At 41.7% G+C, this 25,145-nt stretch overlaps 1 long non-coding RNA gene and 1 pseudogene across 2 annotated transcripts in view; one reads left to right on the top strand and one right to left on the bottom strand.

Annotated features, from left to right (window-relative positions):
- LOC309802031 overlaps positions 1-25,145 on the top strand; it is a 622,798-nt gene that overhangs the window by 558,979 nt on the left and 38,674 nt on the right. The gene's annotated exons all lie outside the window — the stretch shown is intronic.
- Positions 12,870-13,336, bottom strand: LOC309802461 (cytochrome c oxidase subunit NDUFA4-like; annotated as a pseudogene). Its single transcript has one exon. The product of its transcript is annotated as a cytochrome c oxidase subunit NDUFA4-like (transcript).

Below are 25,145 nucleotides of genomic sequence, written 5' to 3'. Positions count from 1 at the left end.
TCTGACAAGCTCTCTTTCTCTGTTTATACAAATATATTAGGTATATAATTATGACCTGAAGGTATCAGCATGGAGCAGGTGCCACCAAGGAAGCCTCATTGATGGGTATGGCAGTACCTGCATGAAGTTACCATGTCCTGTCCTGGGGGCTGGTCTTCAACTTTGCAGACTCAGAAGCATGATTCTGTCAGGTTAGTTTCTTACTAACTGAGAATGCACAGGAGAATGTATTCATTTAAAAAGAGGATTGTGACAATTGAAAATATGTACTCATACCAAATGTCCCTCTAGTATGATAATTGAGAATGGGGACTCTGGAGTCAGACCACTGGGGGTCAAATCCTATTTGTGGGGCTTACTAGCTATGTGATTTGGAACTCACTGCTTAATTTCATTACATGTGTCAGACAGCCTTTAGGGGGACCCCATGATCCCTCCCTTCTGGTATTCATACCTTTGTGTCGCTCCCCTCCCCACAAATGTGGGTGGGGCTTGTGACAAGCTCCTAATCAATGGAAGGTGGCAAAGGCAATAAGACATATATGATTATGTGCAAGGGATTTTGTAAGAGCGTAGCACCCATCTTGCTAGAGTTTCTCTCTGTTTCTGTCTCTGTCTCTCTCTCCTTGAACCCATGCTTCTGGAGTGCTGAGCTGCCATGTAAAAGTCCAACTACACTGAGGCCACCACACTAGAATGACCACATGGAGAAACCAAATAGAAATAGAGATGCCCAAGGAGCTGCCTATCTTCCAGCCCTAGCTCCCAGATCTTTTGGGTGTTCCCAGTCCAAGCCCCAGACATGTGTGTGAAGAGGTCTTTGAGATGATTCCAGCTCCACTCACAGGCTGACTGCAGCCGTGGAGCCACCCCAAGTGAGAATCACCCAGCTGAGCTCAGTCAGTCCCAGAACTGAGTGAGAGAAGAAATGATGGTTATTGTTTCAAGCCACTGTTTGAGGTAGCTTGTTATGTAGCAATGAAGAACTTGAAAATACACACATGCCCACACTCACGTTTGTATGCAAATGTATTCATACAGACACATATCCAGTTTGACACACACACAGTCACACAGCTTGGTAACTAGTGGTATCAATGCTATTGTCACGTTTGCTATTATATCCTAGATACTTACCGTCTTTAGAGTCAGCACACGTGGTTTTGATTATTTGCAAATCCCAGATCCATGATGTATGGTCATTTATAATTTTGCTGAGCCATGAATTTGAGTCCCAGGCTCGTGGGTGGGAGCGAGTTTCTCAGCTAGTGAGTGATCCTAGCTGACCACCAGCACAAATAACATTTTGTTCTCTACTAGCCATTCCTTATGCAATAAATTTTTTATGTAATTTTTTAAATGCTTTGCTCCCCCAAAAAAGTGCTAAAAAATATCAGCTGACTGCTAGTCTTAGTGATAGAAGTGAAAGGAAAATAAAGAGGCCTGAGAAATAGAGATTCCCCACCTAATAATAGACATTTCAAAGAACAGAATGCCAAATGTGATGGCAGCTTGGCTTTATGATGTGAAAACAGTTAAAGGATGCAATCCCCAAGCCAGGGAGCATAATTGGGTAAGTCATTTTGGTGAGAACCCCAACCAGAATGTGGTAGTTTATAAAGTCATTAGAAGCCTCAAGACATCATTCATATTTTTCAGTTAGAATAGATTGCATTTTGGGAGAAAATTATATGCATAGTTACATTCACCAATTTGTGGGATATTTGAAGGTGTAGGGACATCTCTTGAATTTCAACAGAATGTAGTCCTTAACTTCACATATGAGATGCTCTGCTAGGCTTGTGCAGCATTAGTAAGAGTGTAAGTCATGGTCCTGCCCTTGAGATGCATACAGTTTATCCAGGCAATGGGTGTGGAGGGAGGAGAGGCAATGAGAAACAAACAAATGATGAGTTAAATATTATCACACTCAAGTGTGGTGGTGAACATCACCTATGATTAGTTAGTGTAGAGAATAAGGGCTGTTAGTTCAGAGGAGAAAGAGCAAGAATTTGAGATCTCTCAAAGGAAAAAGTCCAAGCCGCTTAGCCTGGCATTCAAGGCCCTCCATAATCTTGTCCCAACTTTACCTCCAACCTTCTCTCGTAATATCCTCTATATAAACAACCCTTCTAGTCAATTTGGTTGATTCATTAAGAAATACACCTGCCTCTCATTTTACACTCTGTTAATTTAAGGAGTTTGAAATAAAATGAAAGCAAAATGAGCAACTTTAAAATGTGCTTTTAAATGTCATCTTAAAGAATTACATTCTTTAAAATGAACAATGAATGAGCAACACACATGCACATAAAATAATTTCAGAATAACACAATTTAAACTGCTTGCCAAATTGTTTTAACAAAAAATTCCTTAGCAATAGTGATTTTAAAAATTCTCATGCATGATCTACCATGTTCCTTTCCCCTTCTGGCTAGCTGGAGTGGAGTCAAGCCCCAGGGTGACCTTGGAACCTATGTGTTGAAGATGGCAGAACCTCAAGCAGCTGGGTCCCTTGAATGAGTGTGTGAAGGAAGGTCACCTAGCAACCAGGATGGCCCCTGTCAAATGGCTACAGATAGATGTAAGCAGTAAATGTCTATTGTGGTTTGCCTCTGAAATTTGGGGTTTGTTTATTATGGCAGCTAGCTTCTTAAGCAATTTGCATTATCTTAACCAATATGGTCATTTAATTTGAAGAAGTGGTAAAAAGCTACTAACATAAGAATAGAGGGCCTCCCTGGTGGCGCAGTGGTTGAGAGTCCGCCTGCCGATGCAGGGGATACGGGTTCGTGCCCTGGTCTGGGAGGATCCCATATGCCGCGGAGCGGCTGGGCCCGTGAGCCATGGCCGCTGGGCCTGCGCATCCGGAGCCTGTGTTCCGCAACGGGGGAGGCCACAACAGTGAGAGGCCCGCGTACCACAAAAAAAAAAAAAGAAAAAAGAAAAAAAAAAGAATAGAGGTTACCAGCTGCACTGACAAGGGCTAACAGGACAGTTCCCATCAAGAGTACGGATTTTGGCATCAGACTGCAGGATTGAAAGCCAGTTCTGCCATTTACTGGGTATATAACCTTAGGCAAGTGTATTAGTTGGGGCTCTCCAGAGAAACAGAACCAGTAGGATATGATACATATGTAGAAAGAGATTTATTTTAAGCAATTGACTTATGTGATTGTGGAGGGTTGGCAAGTCCAGAATCTGATGGGGGAGGCCAACAGGCTGGAGCCACAGAAAAGAGTTGCACTTCAAATCCAAAGGCAGTCTGTTAGTGAACCAGGAAGGGCCAATGCTGCAGACGGAGTCCACAGGCAGTCTGCTGGTAGAATTTCTTCTTGCTTAGAGAGAGGTTAGCCTTTCATTCTTTTCAGGCCTTCAGCTGATTGGATGAGGCCCACCCAGCATTATTGAGGGCAATCTGCTTTGCTCAAAGTCCACTGCTTTAAATGTAAATCTCATCCAAAAACACTCTCATAGAAACATCCAGAATAATGTTTGACCAAATATCTGGGCACCATGGCCCAGCCAAGTTGACACATAAAAGCAACCCTCGTAGGAAGTTAATCTCCCAGTGCCTCAGTGTTCTCATCTGTCAAATGGAGATAATAAAGGAACCTATCCTAGTGGGTGAACGTGAAGGCTAAATGAATCGACGCGTGTGTTTAGAATAGTGTCTGCACATAGTGCTCAGTGAGTGTTTGATCTTGACTATTATTATTATTAATTAGTATTGTCATAGGCTTTGGCTGTATGCTTCTCTCTGATGAAAACGCTAAGAAAAAATGTAAGCAGGGCCACCAAGAGTAACAGGATTGTTTGGCTGGGAACACCAGTAATGTGATGAGAGACTTCACACATTAAAATTTTCATAATGTAGAAAATGGAGACTTGCATACTCACATTCGCAGGCTATATTGGCCAGTGCTCCATTAGTCAGTGGCTATTTTTTTCTTGTTATTCCATGAATAAATTTTAATATATTCAACTTTCCCCATAAACTGCTTATTTACTGTTCATATTAATGCAATATAGCAAAAACATTTACATGACTGGAATATTTTGCAGTCTACTAGAGCATTTCTCTTGCATTTCTTTCCCTTCGTTTCTGGTGAGAAAATTCATTTTTGCTCTACATGTTTTTGAATTAACTGTCACGTCTGAGGAATGCAATATCAGCATAAATCAAGAAGCTGATGTAGAGTGGAATGATTAGGAATCTGGCTTGTGGTTGGGCAAAATTGGGCGTGAGCCTTTCCAAGCCCTGGCTTCTTCACAAAGTGTTGTTGTGAGGATGGAATGGTGAGTCTCCGCACAGTGCCTGGCACTCAGGAAGCACTCGATGTATGGGAACTATGATGATTCCTTTCATTAGGAATTCTCTGTATTACTGTTACAATGTTCCACCTTGTGCTGGGGAGATGTAGCATCCTGGGTCCCTGAATGACTGTGTGGAGGAAGCAACCAGGATCGCCACTGTCAAACTGTTACACATGCAAGGAGTAAACTATTGTGGTTAACCTTTTAAATTTGGGGTTTGCTCAGAATTCCAAAGGATGCATGCACCTATTTACAATAGCCAGGACATGGAAGCAGCCTAAATGTCCATTGACAGAGGAATGGATAAAGAAGATGTGGTAATATATACAGTGGAATATTACTCAGCTATAAAAAGGAACAAAATAGTGCTATTTGCAGAGATGTGGAGGGACTTAGAGATTGTCATACAGGGTGAAGTAAGTCAGAAAGAGAAAAACAAATACCATATAACATCGCTTATATGTGGAATCTAGAAAAATGGTACAGATGAACCTATTTGCAAAGCAGAAATAGAGTCACAGATGTAGAGAAAAAACTTACGGTTACAAAGCGGGGAAGGGGAGGTGGGATGAATTGGGAGATTGGGATTGACATATATACACTACTATGTATCAAATAGATAACTAATGAGAACATACTGTATAGCACAGGGAATTCTACTCAGTGCTCTGTGGTGACCTAAATGGGAAGGAAATATAAAAAAGGGTGGATATATGTGTATGTATAACTGATTCACTTTGCTGCACAGCAGAAACTAACACAACATTTTAAAGCAACTATACTCCAATAAAAATTAATGAAAAATAAATAAATAAATACATTTGGGGTTTGCTTATTATAGCACCCAACTTGTTAGGCACAGTGCCTCACCTTAACCCAGTGGTCCCCAACCTTTTTGTCACCCGGGACCGGTTTTGTGGAAAACGATTTTTCCACAGATGGGGGAGGGGATGGTTCAGGTGGTAATGTGAGAGATGGGGAGCAACGGGGAGCGGCAGCTGCCACTCTCTTCCTGCTGTGCGGCCTGATTCCTAACAGGCCGAGGACCACTATGGGTCCGCAGCCCGGGGGTTGGGGACCCCCGCCTTAACCAGTATGGTCAGTTAATATTGCAAGAAAGTCACTGGCCATTCGTGATGTCCTCTCCACCTCCACAGTCTTCAAAGGCCTTGAGCTTCTATAGAAAGTGTCTGCTACACAGCTTGTTTACTCTCTGTATCTACTAGCCAGTGTCAGTGCTTCTCTTCTTATGGAAGTGTCTTCCTTTCCCAGATAGACAATATCATAGGTATTGATTTCAGGGTACAAGAAATGTGACTTTCTTTATTCAATTCCTTTCTTGAGTTTCCATGCTTCTGACATAGCAGGAAAGGAATTCTAGTTAATTGGGGGTTTTCCTAATTTCTTTTGGAGTTCCATCTAAGTTTTAGGTTGTGGGGATGGGCATCTGGTCTTCAATATTGTCATTGGATGCAGGCATTCTCGTTTCTGTTTGGGATTTCATTGTCAGCTAACTGGGGATTTTTCACTCATTCTTGACTGTAGGGCTTCCCTCCATTGGGCCAAGACTCAGCATTTTCATGCTGCTTATAGGTATGGGAGGGTAAAGAAGCTTATGTGAGAGTCCAGGGTGTATAGAAATTTGTTTGTGGGTCAGTCGGTAGAAGAAGGTACTAAGGAAAAAAAAATCAGTTAATATTTTAATATTTCAAAAGTATAATTCCACCACAAGAAGAGAGCCCCTTGAGGGCAGGAATTGTATCTTGACCATATTCTGGTACACTGTCCAGCAAATCAAGTTGACTTCATTAAATATTCCCGCTGCCATTAACTAATAAAGAACAGTCAATGGGCCATAGAAACAGAGGAAGAAAAGATTTCCAGTCTTTTTGGAAACAGTAACTTCAAGCATGGGAAAGCACTGTTACATGTTGGACGTGGGCACCTCCTCCCAAATTCATATGTGGAAGCCCCAACCCCCAGGACCTCAAAATGTGACTATATTTGGAGATAGGGTCTTTAAAGAGGTGACTAAAAGTTAAAATGAGGTTACTAAGGTGGGCACCAATCCAATATAACTCGTGTTCTTAAAGAAGAGTTTAGATTACAGACACACACAAGGGAAGACCATGTGAAGACATATAAAGTTCCTTTTGTCCTCAACAGTGGCTGCCAAGACCAAAAGAAGGCCGTGCTTTAATTTGACAGTGTAAGACTGAGCTGGGGGCTTCCCTGGTGGCACAGTGGTTGAGAGTCCGCCTGCCGATGCAGGGGACACGGGTTCGTGCCCCGGTCTGGGAAGATCCCACATGCCGCGGAGCGGCTGGGCCCGTGAGCCATGGCCACTGAGCCTGCGCGTCCGGAGCCTGTGCTCTGCAACGGGAGAGGCCACAACAGTGAGAGGCCCGCGTAAAGCCAAAAAAAAAAAAAAAAAAAAGACTGAGCCGGGTCTTCAGTTCTATACTTAAGGAAGTTTTTTTTTTAAAAAGTCATGTTATGGAAGCAACCTAAGTGTCCATCGACATATGAATGGATAAAGAAGATGTAGCACATATATACAATGGAATATTACTCAGCCATAAAATGAAACGAAGTTGAGTTATTTGTAGTGAGGTGGATGGACCTAGAATCTGTCATACAGAGTGAAGTAAGTCAGAAAGAGAAAAACAAATACCATATGCTAACACATATATATGGAATCCAAAAAAAAAAAGGTTCTGAAGAACCTAGGGGCAGGACAGGAATAAAGATGCAGAGCTAGAGAATGGACTTGAAGATGGGAAGGGAGAAGGGTAAGCTGGGACGAAGTGAGAGAGTGGCATGGACATATGTACACTACCAAATGTAAAACAGATAGCTAGTGGGAAGCAGCTGCATAGCACAGGGGAGATCAGCTCGGCGCTTTGTGACTACCTAGAGGGGTGGGATGGGGAGGGTGGGAGGGAGGGAGACGCAAGAGGGAAGAGATATGGGAACATATGTCTATGTATAACTGATTCACTCTGTTATAAAGCAGAAACTAACATACCATTGTAAAGCAATTATACTCCAATAAAGATGTTTAAAAAAAAAGTCATGCTATATAAATTTGTTTCTCAATATGCAAAGTTGCACACATTATATTCTGCCTCTAGCCGTGCTGGAATAACCAGTACTATTTGTTCCCTTCCTGCCATAAACAAGTAGACAACTGTATAAAATATATGATACAATTATTTTCAGATGTTGGACAGCAGGACTATAATCCCTGAGGGAAGGGAAACAAAACAAGGTGAAAGAACCACAAGGGAGCCATAAACAGAAACATTCTCAGCATTCACAATTATCTGGAAGACAACTGAGTTCCACCCAGTCAGTGTGGAGGAATCTCACTGACCACTGCCTTGGTTTTCTACGGCTGCTGTAACAAATTACTCTCAATGTAGTGGTTTAAAACAACACAAATTTATTAACTTACAGTTCTGTAGACCAGAAGTCTGACACAGATCTCACTGGGGTAAGACCCAAATGCGGGTATGATGCATTCCTTTCTGGAGGATCTGGGGAAGAATCTGTTTCTTTGCATTTTTTTCCCTCCTAGGAACCACCCACTGTTTTTTCACTTATGGCCCCTTTCCTCTGTCTTCAAAGTCAACAACACTGAGCTGCATCCTTCTCACACTCTGTCTCTCTGGTTCTCTCTTCTGCCTCCCTCTTCAGCTTTTAAAGACCCTTGAGCCCACCTAGATAATCCAGGATAATCTCCCTAATTTAAAGTCAGCTGATTAGCAAAACTTAATTCTTAAACCCCATTTCCCTTTTGTCATTTAACTTAATTATTCCCAGATTCCAGGAATTAGGATGTGGACATTTGGAGAGGCCATTATTTTGCTTATTACAACCACTGAGGCATTTACTGGAGACCTCAGAACAGTTAGGCCATAGTAGTAGAGATAAATTAGCCCTAAAACAATGGATGTTCCAGATTCGACCTAACAAAGCTTGAAAATAAAAAAAAATTAAGCTAGTCCATAAGTAAATTAATGCTTGCCAAAATAAACATCAATACTCTAAAGAAAGACAACAAAAGCCAGACACAAAACAATGTGAAATTTAAAATCACATCAAGGGGCTTCCCTGGTGGTGCAGTGGTTAAGAATCTACCTGCCAATGCAGGCGACACGGGTTCAAGCCCTGGTCCGGGAAGATCCCACATGCTGTGAAGCAATGAAGCCCCTGAGCCACAACTACTGAGCCTGCGCTCTAGACCCCTTGAGCCACAACTACTGAAGCCTGTGCCTAGAGCCTGTGCTCCCCAACAAGAGAAGCCACTGCAATGAGAAGCCCGCGGACCGCAACGAAGAGTAGCCCCTGCTTGCTGCAACTAAAGAAAGCCTGCGTGCTGCAGTGAAGACCCAACGCAGCCAAAAATTAATTAATTAATTAATTAATTTAAAAAAAATTTAAATCACAGTCAAAAGTTACTAAACATTCAAAGAAGCAAGTTGGTATGATTCATAATCAGGAGAAAAATTACTCATAAGAAACAGATCCAGAAATGATAGCAATAATGGAATCATCAAACAAAAACTTTAAAATAGCTCATATTAATATATTTAAGATATCAAAGGAAAACATGATCGTACTGAGGAGAGAAATACAAACTATAAAAAAAGAAATGAATAGAATTTCAATGGAACCAAATGAAGTGAAGAATTCACTGGACAAGTTTTACAAGAGATTGGACACTATAGAAAAAAAAGATCAGTGAACTTGAAGAAATCACAAAGGAAACTATCTAGGCTAAAACACAGAGAAGAAAAAGAGTCTGAAAAAAATGAAAAGAGCTTTAGTGACCTGTGGAACAAGATTAAGTGGTCTAACGTATATAAAATGGGTGTACCAGAAAAGGGGGGACAGAAATGCTATTTGAAGAAATAATGGCCAAAATTTTCCCAAGTTTAATGAAAACTATAAATGTATAGATTCAAGAGGCTCAATGAATCCCAAGCAGAAAATATACAAATAAAAACACATCACAATACATCATTATCAAGTTACTGAAAACCAGTGATAAAAAAAGTTATTAAAAGGAGCCAGAAAAAGAGACATATTACATACACAGAGCAAAGACGAGAATGCTCACAGACTTCTTGTGAGGAACAATGCAAGCTAGAAGACAAGGAAAATGCGTTCTTAGAGAGCTGGAAGGGGGGAAAAAAAGGTTAAAGTAGAATTCTGTATCTAGAAAAGATAATCTTCAAAATGAAAGCAAAACAAGGGTTTTTATCCAGGAGACCTACACCATAAGAAATGTTAAAGGAAAGTTTTCAGGCTGAAGGAAAAATGATACCAGTTGGAAGCCTGGCTCTACACGAAGGGAAGAACACTGAAGTGGTGAATGTGTGTATAACTACAAAATAAATGTCTCCCTAATTTAAATTTTTCTTTTAAAAAGAATTGACCATTTAAGGAAAAAAAATAATAGCAATGTATTGTGGGGGTTATTATATATGTAGAAGTAAAATGAATGACAACAATTGTTTAAAGGACCCCAAGGGAGAAATGGAAGTACAGCTATTGTGTGGTTCTTAGGGCACATATTAGTGGTATATTACGATTTGAAAGTAGACTGTGATGTTAAAGGTGCTTATTGTGAACTCTATACTCCATCAAAAAAATAAGGCAAGTGGATATTGATAATAAGCCAATAGAGAGAAACTAGAATCTAAAAATAATCCAAAAGATAGCATGAAAAGAGGAAAAAAATACAAATAACCAAGTAGAAAATAAAATAGTAAGGTTGGACTTAAATCCAACCATATCACAAACTACCTTAAATAAAAATACTTTAATTAAAAGTCAAATTGGATAAGAAAGTAAAACCCAATCGAACATCGCCTACAAGAGATCTAATTTAAATACAAAGGAATGGAAAAAGATATACTATACAAACATTAATAAGATGAAAGCTGAGTGGCTATATTAATATCAGACAAGGCGAACTTCAGGATAAAGAATATAACCAGAGAAAAAGAGGAACAATTCACAGTGATAAAGGATCATTCATTAAAAAAACATAACAGTTCTACATGTGTATATACCTATTCACAGAGCTTCATATACACAAAGCAAACACTAAAAGAACTGAGAAAAGATTTTACACCTCACAGTTATGAGCGTTTTCAAAACTAAACATTGTGGGGTATTTTTTTTTCCACAAATGGTGACAGGAAAACTGGATGTTCACATGCCAAAAAATGAAGTTGGACCTTACACCATATACAGAAATTAACTCAAAATGGATCAGAAACCTAAACATGAGTCAAAGGTATAAAACTCTTCAAAGAAAACATAAAGAAAAAACTTCATGACATTGGATTTGGTGATGATTTTGTGGGTATGACACCTAAAGCATAGGTAACAAAAGAAAAAATAGATAAATTGGTCTACATCAAAATTTAAAACTTCTGTGCATGAAAGGACATTATCAACAGAGTGAAAAGCCAACCCAGGAAACAGGATAAAATATTAGTGAATCATATATCTAATAAGGGATTCATATTCAAAATATATAAAGAACTCTTACAACTCAACAGTACAATACCAAATAACTCAATTAAAAAATGAGCAAAGGACTTGAATATATAGCCATTCCATCAAAGAAGATATACAAAAAGTCACTAAACACATGAAAAGATGCTCAACATCACTGATCACTAGGGAAATGCAAATCAAAACCATAATGAGATACCACTTCACACCCATTAATACGGCCATTATTTTTTTAAAAAAAGAAAAACAGAAAATAACAAATACTGGTGAAGAAGTGGAGAAATTGAACCATGGTGCATAGCTAGTGGGAATAGAAAACAGTATAACTGCTAAGGAAAACAGTGTGATGGTTCCTCAAATAATTAAACATAGATTTACCCCATGATCTAGCAATTCCACTTCTGGGCATATAGCCAAAGGAATTGAAATCAGGTACTGGAACGTGTATATTTGTACACCGATATTCATAGGAGCATTATTCACAAGAGTCAAAAGGTGCAAGCAATGTAAGTGTCCGTCAACAGATAAATGGATAAACAAAATGTGGTACATACAATGGAACATTATCCAGTCTCAAAAAAGAAGGAAATTCAGGCTCACGCCACAACATGAACATTGAAAACATTAAGCTAGGTGAAATAATCCAGTTACAAAACTACAGATACAGTGTGATTCCACTCATATCAGAGACCTAGAGCAGTCAAATTCATAGAAACAGAAAGTAGAATAGTGGATACCAGAAGCTAAGGGGAGGGGAAATGGAGAGCTGGTGTTTAATGTCAACAGTTTCAGGATGGGATGATGAGAAAGTTCTGGAGATGCATGGTGCGGACGGTTGCACAATGTGAAGGTACTCAGTGCCACTGGACGGCACACTTTAACATTATGGATATGGTAAATTTTATATGTATATGTTACCACAGTTTTTCTTAAAAAGAGGAGGAGGAGGAGAAAGAGGAAGAAGAGACTGAGGAGAAAGATAAAGGATTTGGGAAGAAAACCTCAGTACATTTTTGACTGAGATGACTGAAGTTCATTTTCTTTTTCCCTTTTTTCCGCAATGGAGGGAAATTCTGCTATTGCAGTCTGGCCCAGTTCCCCAGTTCTCCTTTAAGACAACTCCCGTGTGCTAGAAATCTGTAGCCAAGTGGGCCTGTGGGTCTGTATGCTGGCATGTGAACTAGTTTTTTCTTACTTCCCAGTTTAATTTAGGGGAAGGCACTTCACCAAAGTGCTTAAACAGGAAGGAGAAATTACCAACACTGTTATTCTCTCTTACAGCAGCCTCAGATTCAAGCTAAAGCTACCATTATCCTTTTCCCTCCGTTCCCTTAAAAATACTTGTTTCCCTACTGGATTCCACAGAGAAGGGAAATTTGCCTGGTTCCACAGGTGCAGATGGAGCCACAGGCTGCCTGGTCCTGACAGGCTCTTGTAGTGATAAGGACCCTGTCCTCCAGGGCTCTCCTATTTGTCCACGGGTGCTCCCTGTGGATTCAGGAGTCAGGCCAGATCCCAGACTTGGATGTGGATTTCCTTTCTGGGGGGGCCCCCGCAGCATGTGGGATCTTAGTTCCCCGACCAGGGATTGAACTCGCTCCCCCTACCCTGGAAGTGCAGTCTTAACCACTGGACCGCCAGGGAAGTCCCTTTGTAATTCTTTCTTTCTTTTTTTGGGGGGGGCCGGGATTTCCTTTCTGAATGATTGAATAAATGCTCAATTTATCCAATAATAGACCCTATGGGTAGTTAATTCAACTTGGTAACAATTCAAATATGACTCCAAAGTAGAGCCTTCACATAGAGCAATAGAACTCTAGCATTGATATAATTATTTTTACGATGGAAATAACAATAATAGTAACAGTAACTAATAATAGTACCAATCATATCAACATTTGGGATACTTGCGTATAACACTTTTCTTATTGACTTATTTAATCACAATAACGCCACGAGGGAGGTTTCATTATTATCCCCATTTCACAGATGCAGAAACTTGGGCACAGACAGGGGAGGTAACTTTCCCAGTTCCACACTTGTCCATAAATTTGTAGTCCTTTTTCTTTTGTTTTTTTTCAAGTTTCAGACTATTTATTAATCAGTGTAAACCCCAGCACAATACACCAACATGATTTCGTGCATTTAGAGGGGAAATATTTCCTGGTTAAGTGGAAAATTGTGCAGGTGGCTTCTGGAAGAACTTCATTCTAAGCAGTTTTATAGTGAAACATTTCATTTAGAAGTCTGGACCTTCTTTCTTCAGTTTGCTGTAATCTACATTCACTGAGTAGAACTGGTACTGATCATTGGAACCCAGTTTGTTCCAGGGTTCTGGGTTATTCTTTCTGTTCTAACTGACATCTGGATTGAACAATGCCAGGTGCAAGACATACAGTGCTGCTCCAGTATGTCCCAGTGCAGTAAATATGAAGATGGCGATCAAGCTAGGATGCCTCTTGGCCTGAATGATCTGGCGAAGCATGGTTGTGGCAGAAGCCTCGAGTCCAGATGGAGAGAACAACAAACTTTCAAGGCCTGGGACTAAACAGTCTACTGTATTCCTTTTTCTTGACAACTACTTTCACCATGGGATGTCCCACTGAGAAGCAGACTAGTTTGAGGCTTGCTCTGTGTTGTATTATTCAAGTTATTTTGCTAGAAAGCCCGGGAAACCAACTCAAATTTGCTGAAGCACTATGGGAATTTATCGGTGGTGTGTATCCAGTTTCAGGCACGGCTGTATCCAAGTGACTAAATGGTGGCTCGCGTGCTCTCTCTCTCTCTCTCTCTCCCTCTCTCTTTCTCTTTCCCTCTACCCCCACCATGCCCAAGCGTGTGCACACCCAGGCACGAGTGCGCGCGCGCACACACACACACACACACACATTTTCTCCACCTCTAGAGTTGCCTACCTCTCTGCTAACATGGTTAAACTGACTAGCATCAGGCCTACATCTAAAAGTCTAGAGTTTGGGACTTCCCTGGTGGCGCAGTGGTTAAGAATCCGCCTGCCAATGCAGGGGACACGGGTTCGAGCCCTGGTCCGGGAAGATCCCACATGCCGCTGAGCAGCTAAGCCTGTGTGCCATAGCTACTGAAGCCCACGTGCCTAGAGCCCATGCTCCGCAGCAAGAGAAGCCACAGCATTGAGAAGCCCGCACACCACAACGAAGAGTAGCCCCCGCTCTCCGCAACTAGAGAAAGCTGGTGCACAGAAACGAAGATAAATAAAGTCTAGAGTTTGGTAAAAAGACAAGGCTTTTCTCTCTAAAGTCCCAGCATGAATCTGGGCTTGAGTCTTGTGGACCTGTCTTGAGTCACCTAATATCCCTAAACCAATCACTGTGGTCAAGTGGGAGGCAACCTTGGCTTGGCCTGACCTGAGCCAATTGCCCATCTTCGCTGGGTGGGGAGAGGGTTTGGCTCCACCTATACTGTGTGAATCAAGACTGAGAAAGGCAAATTGAGATGTCGGTATTCAAAGAAGGAGGGAGTCCATGCAGGACAGACCAAAATAACAGACATTCGTTGCCGCTGCCAGTAAAGCAGTCAATGGTAGACACTGGATGATATTTGACCACGAGGTTGAGTGTAGGGAATCTTTATCTTTGGATTGGATGTCCAGTAGCCTGTTTTTTTCCCTACAAAGCTTGCTGACCAAAGTCCTTTTAAAGATTCTAACAGTTTTGAATTCATGACTCATGGATCACTCAAGAAACTGAGCCACTGCCATATTTTTACTTCTATTTTGATATTCATTTATTCATTCAACAAATATTAATGCAGCCCTAGCTAGGTGTAAGGATCTTGAAATACAGAGGTGAATCAGTGTCATGGCCCTGGCTTACATTCCAGCAAGGTGCTTAATATCCATTTAATGTAGGTTTGCTTGATTACCTAAATCACATGAAGCTTTTGAATATAATGTTGGATTTTCCTATGACACCATGGATAGAATTTCAAATAGTAGCAGGTAGTCAATACATGTTTGCTGATTGATTATATGATGGTAAAGATTCATCCTTGTGTATCATTATTTTTTCTCTATTGTTTATCTGTTCCTGGACCAATCAGATCATTAGTGATGGAAACCAGCTATGTTTCCGAGAACATTGATGTAATGCTATTCCTTACAGGTGGTGGAAATGGAAATTATTTGCTATGGGAACCCCACATCTACTAATTATTGGCGTGGTGGTAAACGTGTGTGGGAATGGGAGGTCTTACAACTGTCTTTCTTTCCTTTCTGTATTTTTGCTACCTTTGATCTGGAATTTTAATCTTATTGGGTTAAATTATTTCTGGTGAGGTGTTCAAAGACTTTCAAGTATCTCTGCCTTTTAGAACATTAGCTTCTTTGTTGTGCATTTTTTCCTAACTATTCCAAATATAGTATAATGACCAGAAAGCAGAAAGAAAAACCATGTTATGTTCTTGAATTTTTTTTTTTTTTTTAGATGTTGGGGGTAGGAGTTTATTAATTAATTTATTTATTTTTTGCCGTGTTGGGTCTTCGTTTCTGTGCGAGGGCTTTCTCTAGTTGCGGCAAGCAGGGGCCACTCTTCATCGCGGTGCGCAGGCCTCTCACTATGGTGGCCTCTCTTGCGGAGCACAGGCTCCAGACACGCAGGCTCAGTAGTTGTGGCTCACGGGCCCAGTTGCTCCACGGCATGTGGGATCTTCCCAGACCAGGGCTCGAACCCGTGTCCCCTGCATTGACAGGCAGATACTCAACCCCTGCGCCACCAGGGAAGCCCTATGTTCTTGAATTTGATATCATATTCATAGCTTCCACTTAGCACCTTTCTAATTCTTAGGTTCATTTCAATATCATTTTCGAGGTGCCTGCCAGGATTATAATCATTTCAATCCAGGTTTCTATACATTTAGGGAATAAGTTGGTTCATTTGATTTAAACACAAGACCTTAATATCTGTATTTATACATGGCTCAAAGCTCCTAGTAGAGTTATTGTAGAGCTAGACTACTGTGCATTATTTAGTATATTTAGTAATTAATTAAGCAACTATTTACTGAACACCTACCATGTGTGAAGGTGGTCAAAAGGTACAAACTTCCAGTTATAAAATAAATAAGTCCTGGGGATGTAACATACTGCACAGTGACTGTAGTCAGTAATATTGTATTGTACATCTGAAAGTTGCTAAGAAAGTAAATAGACCTTAAAAGTTCTCAGCACAAGAAAAAAAATTGTAACTATGTGCAACGGTGAATGTTAACTAGACCTGCTGTGGTCATCATTTCACAGTATATATATATAAAATCATTACATTGTACACCTGAAACTGACATAATGTTATATGTCAATTAAATCTCAATTTTAAAAAGTATCAACAACAAGGTCCTACTGTATAGCACAGGGAACTATATTCAATACCCTGTGATAAACCATAATGGAAAAGAAAAAAGTGAAATGAAACGAAATGAAATTAAATAAATAAATAAATAAATAAATAAATAAGTTCGTACTCTCAAGGGCTAGGAAGAGATGTAAACCACAGAATGGGGGAAAGTAGTCAGGGAAGGGCCCTTAGATTGGGGGAGTGTATTAGCTTGGCGGCCATAACACAATATCACAGATAGAGTGGCTTAAACAACAGAAGTGTGTTTTTCCACAGTTCTAGAGGTTAGAAATCCAAGATCAAGGTGCCAGCAGTTTTGGTTTCTTCTGAGGCCTCTCTCCTCGGCTTACAGATGGCCATCGTCTCACTGTGTGTTCACTTGGTCATCTCTGTGTGTCTTTGTCTGTGCTAATCTCTTATTCTTATTAGGACACCAGTCATATCGAATTAGGGCCACCCTTACAAACCCTTTTTAACTTAATCACCTCTTTAAAGGCCTTATTGATGAATACAGTTGCATTTTGAGATGCTGAGGGCTAGGGCTTCAATATGAACTCTGGGAGGACACAATTCAGCCCATAACGGGGATTCAGGGAGGTCCTCTCTGAGGAGGGGAGACATCTGAGCAGAGACCAAATGAGGGAACAAGTCACAGGTGTAGGGTGAGTCATCTGGGGGAAGAGCGCTTCTGGCAGCGGGACAGTGAGTGCACAGGCTCAAGGCTGGAGGCTGGAATATCAAGGAGGCCATGGTGACCAGAGCCCATGAGGGAGGCAAGGATGCCACAGGTTCAAGCAGAGGCCAGCCATGAGGAAACCTGGAGGCATGGTGAAGACTGAATTTTCTTCCGAATGTCATGGGAAGTTAGGGGAGTGTTTTGAGCAAGGCAGGGACATAATTTCACATATGTTTGTATAGGATTATTTTTAAATTTGCAACAGATTTTCTGTAGACTCCCAAGAATTCTCTTGGAAAGATCATACTGATCATGAAACCCAGAAAAGTTGAGATGCAGACCTCAGCGGTTACTCTCCACTGATTTCCTAGGAATTCCTTCCCTCAAAGATTAAGGTATCAGCTAAGAATTCTCTGGAATACTGGATTACTGCTGAGGTTTCTCCTGCCACATGCAATGATGCTGAGTTTCTGACAAGAGAAATAGCTGGCTCAATTTGCATATATGGAAAAATACCCTTTTCTTGAAGAAAAACTTTGGTTCTGATGATTGGGTCTGTAGTAATTTATTTATAAGAAGTGATGTTAAATTGACATCACTTGGGACAACTTGAGTCAGGGCAAAACTCTGAGGTGTCTTTTCCATCTTTGACAAATGTCATCTCTAGAATAGATGAAGTAACAAGAGAGAATACCAATTACTTTGGAAGTCTTGAGCAACCTGTTGCCAAAAAATAAGGGATCTCCACAAAGCAAGTCATATACCTAGACCCTATTCTGAAATAACCAGAGACTGGTATTCTAAAGCCTCATGTACGGGAAGCCTGCACAACACTGGATTATAACCCAAACCATCAAGACATTTTAAGTCACTTAAAATGGCCATATCCATCTGTACAGGGTATTTATGTTGTACTCAGATTCAGGCACTATACTCAGTAGAAAACATATTTGTTGGATAGATTGGTAGGCATTTTCATGGGAACTTGTGAACATGAGCCATCAACTTTTCCCTCTTGTATCTCCATTAAACTTTGTTACTGAGGGCTGCCTTCTGGAATCTGTAAAAAACTTCCTCATATAGAAGAGTATAACGATTTTGGACACACACACACACACACACAGAAACTTTCAACTGTAATTTCTTGGTTAGAGATGGTAGAATTTTAGGTGAGATCAGTTAGATTTCAAAAATAACAGTAGGTCACTTTTTCAGTCTCTCTTCTTTTGGAAACACACTCTCTGTTTTATGAATGGCGAGATGGTAAATAGAAAACAAATTTATCTAGTATATGCCATGGAAATCGTTTAGAGATAACTGGAAACAACTTCAATATGAATATGAAAGCTTCCCTCACCCCCAAAGGGAGAGAAAATGGACTAACCTACTCTGGCCAAATAATTAGAATTATATATGTGTGAATTTCCATATCTAAATCCAAACGTTCCTTGTTTAGAACATTCCTCTAAAGATTGTCTTCAGGTACCTGAAGACACGAAATGGCCCAGGATCACAATACATTTTCACAGAGTCTTGGTACTGAAGGATAGAATTCAAGGCATTAACCAGAATATCTCAGTCAAGTTCTCCAGCATTTTGAAGCTATCCTTGAAGCCTGCATTAAAAGGATAGCACAGCGGTAAAGTACTGTCTCATTTGCTTCAATAAGCAAAGTTGGAGATTATTTATGATAATACAGTCATCAGAAGAATGTGTTCCTGTGCATTCTGAAGACATGAAGCCTCACTTTGAGTCTTACTATTAAGTCCTTGCTGTGAAGGGGTGGTAAGTGTGATTAAGCTGTTAGATTAGCAAAGGTTCTACTGCGTTTTCGCTTTAAGCCAGAGTGCTTTCACAGCTGAGCTGTAATGCTCTGAAAATGCCTGCATAACAAGATCCAGACGTGGAGTTGAATCCCAAATGGTAAACGGCCAATGGCATTTATCCACTATTACATTGCCGAAGCCATAAAGAGTCAGCACGTCTGAAAAGACACTGTGCCTAAATCCCAAAGCACAGAGGAAGCCAGTGCAGGAAATAGGTGGCTCTTTCAATAATAACATACCTCTACAGGGTGGGAAGGTAGTTCCATTTTCTAGAGACTACCAGTGTGAACTCCAATCCCTTCTTAGAAGTCAAGTAGAAAGAATGAACCTAAATTATCCTGTTGATGACTAAATGTTACATTTAGCTCCCTGGAGTCCACGCTTGGAAGAAAATTTCAAGGAATCGTATTTAGCTTGCTGGCCAAGTGGGACTTGCCACATACTTGAGTAAACACAGGTTTCCTAATAAACTGCCTTTCTTAGAAATCTGAAGTACTGAAATCCTGGAGTTCAGGAGGACTTAAATGTCTCAGGGAGGCAGGAAAATGGGTCAAGTTGTAGAACGATAGAGCTAGAAAGAAAACCAAGTGCACCTTACAACAGATAGCTAAAGGAGTGTGAGAAATTACATCGTAGAAAAGTACATTGCAGCTGCCAAGGTGAGGCTCTAGCTTGCAAAGTTGCCTGGACCCATGAATAGGTTGAATCTTGTACAGACCCTATTTACCTGGCTTGATAGACTTTCATTTCCCATGAGATTGATACGTTTGGCAGGTGTGACTCTGGACCCGTGCCGAGCAAAATAGGGGAACACAGAACTACAAGACTTGGCCTTAGGCTTAGAGAGGTAGGAAGTGAACATGCACGCCTGCAACAAAGGTGACAACATGCTGATGGGGTTTTAGGGATAGATTTTAATGAAGTTAGGAAGAGTTTAGTGATTGTGACCAAGAACAGAAAGGTAAATTTTTCCTTTGCTTCATTGGTAGCTTGTCAGAAGAGTTTAGGGCAGGGCCAGGGGTGCTGAAGCACAGTGTGCTGAGTCACAATGTCAGGAATGCTGGATCTAGAAAGGTGAATGAACTCTATCAGTGACTCCAATGACAGCATCCAAAGTCACAGAGGGCGAAGGTATTACTGTTTTCTAGGAGGATGAAAGATAACATTTAATTGGTTATCTTTGCAAACTTTGGGATATAAATATGAAACGAAACCTTTACCCAGGATCGAAAGTAACCATCATTGTCTTAATTATATATACAAGCTCCGTGACTCCTTTTGGTCCTAATGGTTCCTCTCTTTCACAGACAAAACATTTTAGTACATTGATGTCCTTAAATGTATTACATAGAAATTATTTTAAATGGGGGAAAGTCCAAGAAGAAAAAATAAGATACATGTTATCTTCTAAATGGAATAAGTAAAAATAAGTTTCTGACTGCGTATCTGCTGTCACATCACCTAGGAGTGACTGGGTGGATTCTTACTAGGTTGGAGGGCACCTTTGCAATGATGTAACATGAAATATGGGCTCTGTGGTGAAACTTACTCGGAGTTGGGTCCTGGAGGGCTACTTCAAAGAGACTGACAATCATCACTCAAAGACGTGGAGCTGGTAGGGTGGGGTGGGGTATATGACTGCCAATGACCAAAGGAAAAACACACCATATGTATTATCTTAGGTCAGGTTCTCCCAGAAGCAGACTTGGAAATGAAGATTCATGTGCAAGGAATTTTTAAAGGAGTTGCTCCCTGGGGAAAATCAGAGGGAATGGGGTGGGAGTGGGAGGCCAGACAGGCAGGACAGAGAACACAAAGAAGCCAAGCCAAGGAGCCATTGCAGGCAAGTCCGAGCCTCAGCCTGACCCTGGGAGGGCTGTGGAGTGTAAGTTACACCTCAGACTTGATCCCAACTCTGGGCAGAGAGCTGAGCTTTCATGTTGGGTACCAGTCATTCATTGACCAAGGGCCCCCCAGGAGAATCTAAATTCCAGTCTTCTGAAGAGAGTCACTGGTGCTGGCCATTGGATGCAAACATAGAAGCCAAGGGTAGGGCATCCAGAAATGGAAAAAGAATTTTGAGGGGATCAGAGAGACACCCAATAGTTCATCACATGTATTAAAACCTGTGTACAGGACAAGGAATAGGTATTTCAGATGAGTCCAAAATTCTAAAGGCAGACACTTCAAATTGCAGAAGCTGGTTTTCAGTTGAGCGGCTTCTCTCACGGGTGGGCAACCCTTTGCACCTGGCAGCAGCGGAGGTGTGTATACTTGGTCATACTTTTGAACAATGCCTGGTGATTCCCGTTCGTAGCTGCTGTATAATCTTAGGTGCCTGCTGAGCTCTTCTCCTGCTGAGCTCTTCTCCTGCTGCCCTCGTTGCGGTGGCTGCAGGACTGCTCTGGGGGTACGTCTGACCCAAAACACCTAACAAGCCTCTTTCTTATTCAGCCTGTGTCTGGAGGAGCCCTTTTTTTCATTCTCTCCAGACTGAGGGAAGGAGAGGCTGAGACAGTTCTCTTTGAGAAGACTACATAGTCAAGGGCTAGATTCTGTGATACAAATACTGTAAGAGTGTCATGAAAATGCAGGTTAATTAGGATTGGAGGAATCATGGAAGGATTCTTGGAGGAGATGGGGCTTCATCTTGGCCTTGTAAATCAGTGGAATTCAGAGAGGTGATCAACAGAAGGATGGGCATCCTGGCAGAGGGAAACAAACTGGGTGGAGGCACAGAAGCGAGACCCGATATGAGCTTTAATAGCACAAGCTGAAGACTGGCTTAGCCCAAGTAAAGAATCACGGCACAAAAGGCTAACTGTTGGGACTTCTCTGGTGGCGCAGCGGTTAAAAATCTGCCTGCCAATGCAGGGGACACAGGTTCGAGCCCTGGTCCGGGAAGATCCCACGTGCCACGGAGCAACTAAGCCCGTGCGCCACAACTACTGAGCCCGCGTGCCACAACTACTGAAGCCCGTGTTCCTAGAGCCTGGGCTCCGCAACAAGAGAAACCACAGTGAGAAGCCTGAGCGCTGCAATGAAGAGTAGCCCCCATTCACCGCAACTAGAGAAAGCCCGTGCGCAGCCCCGAAGACCCAACGCAGCCAAAAATAAATAAATAAAGTTATTTAAAAAAAAGGCCGACTGTTGGTTCCCCTGGGCCCGAGAATTGGGTCATGGTCTTAAGCCGTCTCCCACTCCTGCTTGCTTCTGCTTATTTCTGATTCTCTGCCCAGTTGCCCACTCAGGCTTGCTTTCCATCAAGCTGCGACGTGCGCTGGACCATCCTCCTAATTAATACGTGCCAGGTTCCATGAGCTGACAAGCTTTCAATACAGAGAAACAAATGATACAAGCCAGGACGAAAAGTAGAACAAATAAAGACGGCAGGGGGGGCTTCGAGTGAACAGCATCAGGGAACAGGCAAATTTCCGAGACTTTTTGGAAAAGGGGAAACCTGATGTGTTAATTAGGTGTCTATGTCAGTAATAAGCCTGCTCAGAGGAAGGTAATGAAAGAAACAAAAGGGGCAGCAGAGGGGGCTGTTCAGGCAGAATGGAAGTTACAGTGTAAGGAGAGGGGAGAGAGTTTATTCTTCTTCTCTGTTATTTTATGTACGTCTGTGGTCTGTTGGCTCCATGAGACAGGACTCAGCCTTCTGTGTTTTGTAAAGCCCCACGAATAAAGAGCTTTGGGTATAAATGACATTGCAGTTTCTGCCCCTAGGACCCAATTCAACAGGAAGTACTGCAGCCTTACCAGCTCCAACTGGTGGCGGATTTGGGCTTTTCTGAGCATATTCGACTCAGAGGAACTGTCTGCTGCTGAGATGGGCCAATAGAAGGGTTCAAAGCAAGAGGAAGCACAGCAGGGCCATGAGGCACCAGAGCACCCACAATGAGGGAAGAGGGCTGTGGAGCCTAAGCCTTCATCCAGCTTCAGTCCACTTGGCTGAGGGGATTTGAACTCAGGCACTGGAATCAGACAGATGTGGTTCTAACCCCAGCTCTGCCCCTTGCTGGCTCTGCGGTCGGATCTTCCAGCTGATCCTACTGAGCCGAGAAAAGACAGTCTCTCTTCTACGCCACTGCCAGATTCGTTTTCCAAAAGTGCAGCATCAGATGTATGTTTCTGCTGTTCAGAACCGGCTCCCAACTACTTAGCCGGGTGGATCCCTGCAGGCTTTGGGGACTGAGCAAGTTACTTACTCCTCCTACACCTCACTTTCTTCTTCTGTGAAGTAAGGATAATAGTCACTGCATTGTTGCACTGCTGTAAAAATTAAAGATAATCCTTATAAAGCATTTGGGACATACTAAGTGCTCAGTTAACATTCATTATCTGTTAAGGGACTGCTTGAGTGCAAAGCCCAGCTCTCCACTTGCTAGCTCTGTGATCTTGGGCAAATTTCTTTTCTTTTTTTTTTACATCTTTATTGGAGTATAATTGCTTTACAATGGTGTGTTAGTTTCTGCTTTATAACAGAGTGAATCAGTTATACATATACATACGTCCCCATATCTCCTCCCTCTTGCGTCTCCCTCCCTCCCACCCTCCCTATCCCACCCCTCTAGGTGGTCACAAAGCACCGAGCTGATCTCCCTGTGCTATGCGGCTGCTTCCCACTAGCTATCTGTTTGACATTTGGTAGTGTATACATGTCCTTGGGCAAATTTCTTAATTTCTCTGTGCCTCAGTTTCTTACCTGTAAAACGGAGTTGTTGAGAGGCTTAGATGAGTTACTGCCTCTTAATCACCCTGAGCAGTACTTGGGTGTGTTCAGTAAGTTTTAGTTTTACATTATTATGCTATCACTGTCATTAGCAACGCCATCACCATCATCATTTAGATCTGGGAGACGAAAGAAGGACATTGGGAATATGCGTATTGAAAACTGTCCCTCAGGTTGCCTGGGTAGGGGAAGCAGTGGAAGGAGCAACTGGCCACTCTCCACGCTCCTCACCAGGGACTCAGGCAGGCCCCTTGGTCACTGGGACATTTATGATGAGGGAGGGGCTTCCAGATACCGAGGCCTATGGCTTCTGGCTGTTCTCTCCTGGCCTGTCTGGCTCTAATGCTGGGCCCCCTCCCATCCCAAGCCAACTGGAAATGGGGGGTAAATCTTCCCAAATTAGCCTGTGGTGATCATGGGGGTTAAGTGGAGAACTCATGTTCTCTCTGCTGTCATGAGTGTTCCTCAGGGAAAATTTGTTATGTGGACCGAGGTGGATAGTTATTGCTTCCCTTTCTAAAGGTAATGGGTAACATTACACCAATTTTGTGTCATGTCCCTGAGGCTGTCAAACATGTCCCCACCCCTTTGCCAAAGGGATGGCTATGCAACCCAAACAGGGTAAATCAAAATCATTATGGGGGTTTGTATGAGAGCTGGGGGTGAGGGTGGGGTAGGGGTGAGTTTCTTTCTCTTGCCGTGAGATCAAGAGAGGTAGGGATCATAGGAACCTAGATATGCCAGGGCATTCTTGCTGCCACGTTGGAGAGATTCTATCTGAGAGAAGTCAAACCAAGTCAAAAGATAAACAGACAAACTCTTCATGTCATTGCTTGAGCCACTTGATACAGCCATGCCTGGAGGCAGCGCCCCCAGACATCCCAGGTACCTGAGCCAGTTAATTCCCTAAAACTGATGGAATTGGGGTTCAGTCGCCTGTGCTGACTAACACGGTGCCTTTTTTTGCAACCATGAAAATTTTGCTTCATATACATGAAACTCATTTCCGTTAAGAATAATCAGATGAAAAAAATAGTTGTTGGGAATCAGCTAAGAGTGAGGAATAGGAAACTGAGGAACAGCAGAAGGCAGAGAAGAAGCACTGAAGCCTTGGGAAAGATCAAGGAAGCTGAGAAGTAAACAAAGGCTGGAGACCAACCAGCTGGCTGAGTTTGAGAGGAGGCAGAGAACAGGGTCACATCTAAGAGCCAGAGTAAATTTAAGAAAATTGAAATCATATCAAGCATCTTTTCTGACCACAATGCTACGAGATTAGAAATCAATTACAGGGGAAAAAAACGTAAAAAACACAAACACATGGAGGCTAAACAATATGTTACTAAATAACCAAAAGATCACTGAAGAAATCAAAGAGGAAATCAAAAAATACCTAGAGACAAATGACAATGAAAACACGATGATCCAAAACCTATGGGATGCAGCAAAAGCAGTTCTAAGAGGGAAGTTTATAGCTATACAAGCCTACCTCAAGAAACAAGAAAAATCTCCAATAAACAATCTAAACTTACACCTAAAGGAACTAGAGAAAGAAGAACAAACAAAACCCAAAGTTAGCAGAAGGAAAGAAATCATAAAGATCAGAGCAGAAATAAATGAAATAGAAACAAGAAAAATCTCAAATAAACAATCTAACCTTACAAAAAAAAATAAAATAAAGAGGGGCCATGTTA

Source organism: Mesoplodon mirus (genome assembly GCF_964341445.2).
Source record: "Mesoplodon mirus genome assembly, chromosome: 4".
NCBI lineage: Eukaryota > Metazoa > Chordata > Mammalia > Artiodactyla > Ziphiidae > Mesoplodon > Mesoplodon mirus.
The sequence above is the reverse complement of the archived record's forward strand: the minus strand, read 5'-3'. Positions and strand labels throughout refer to the sequence as shown.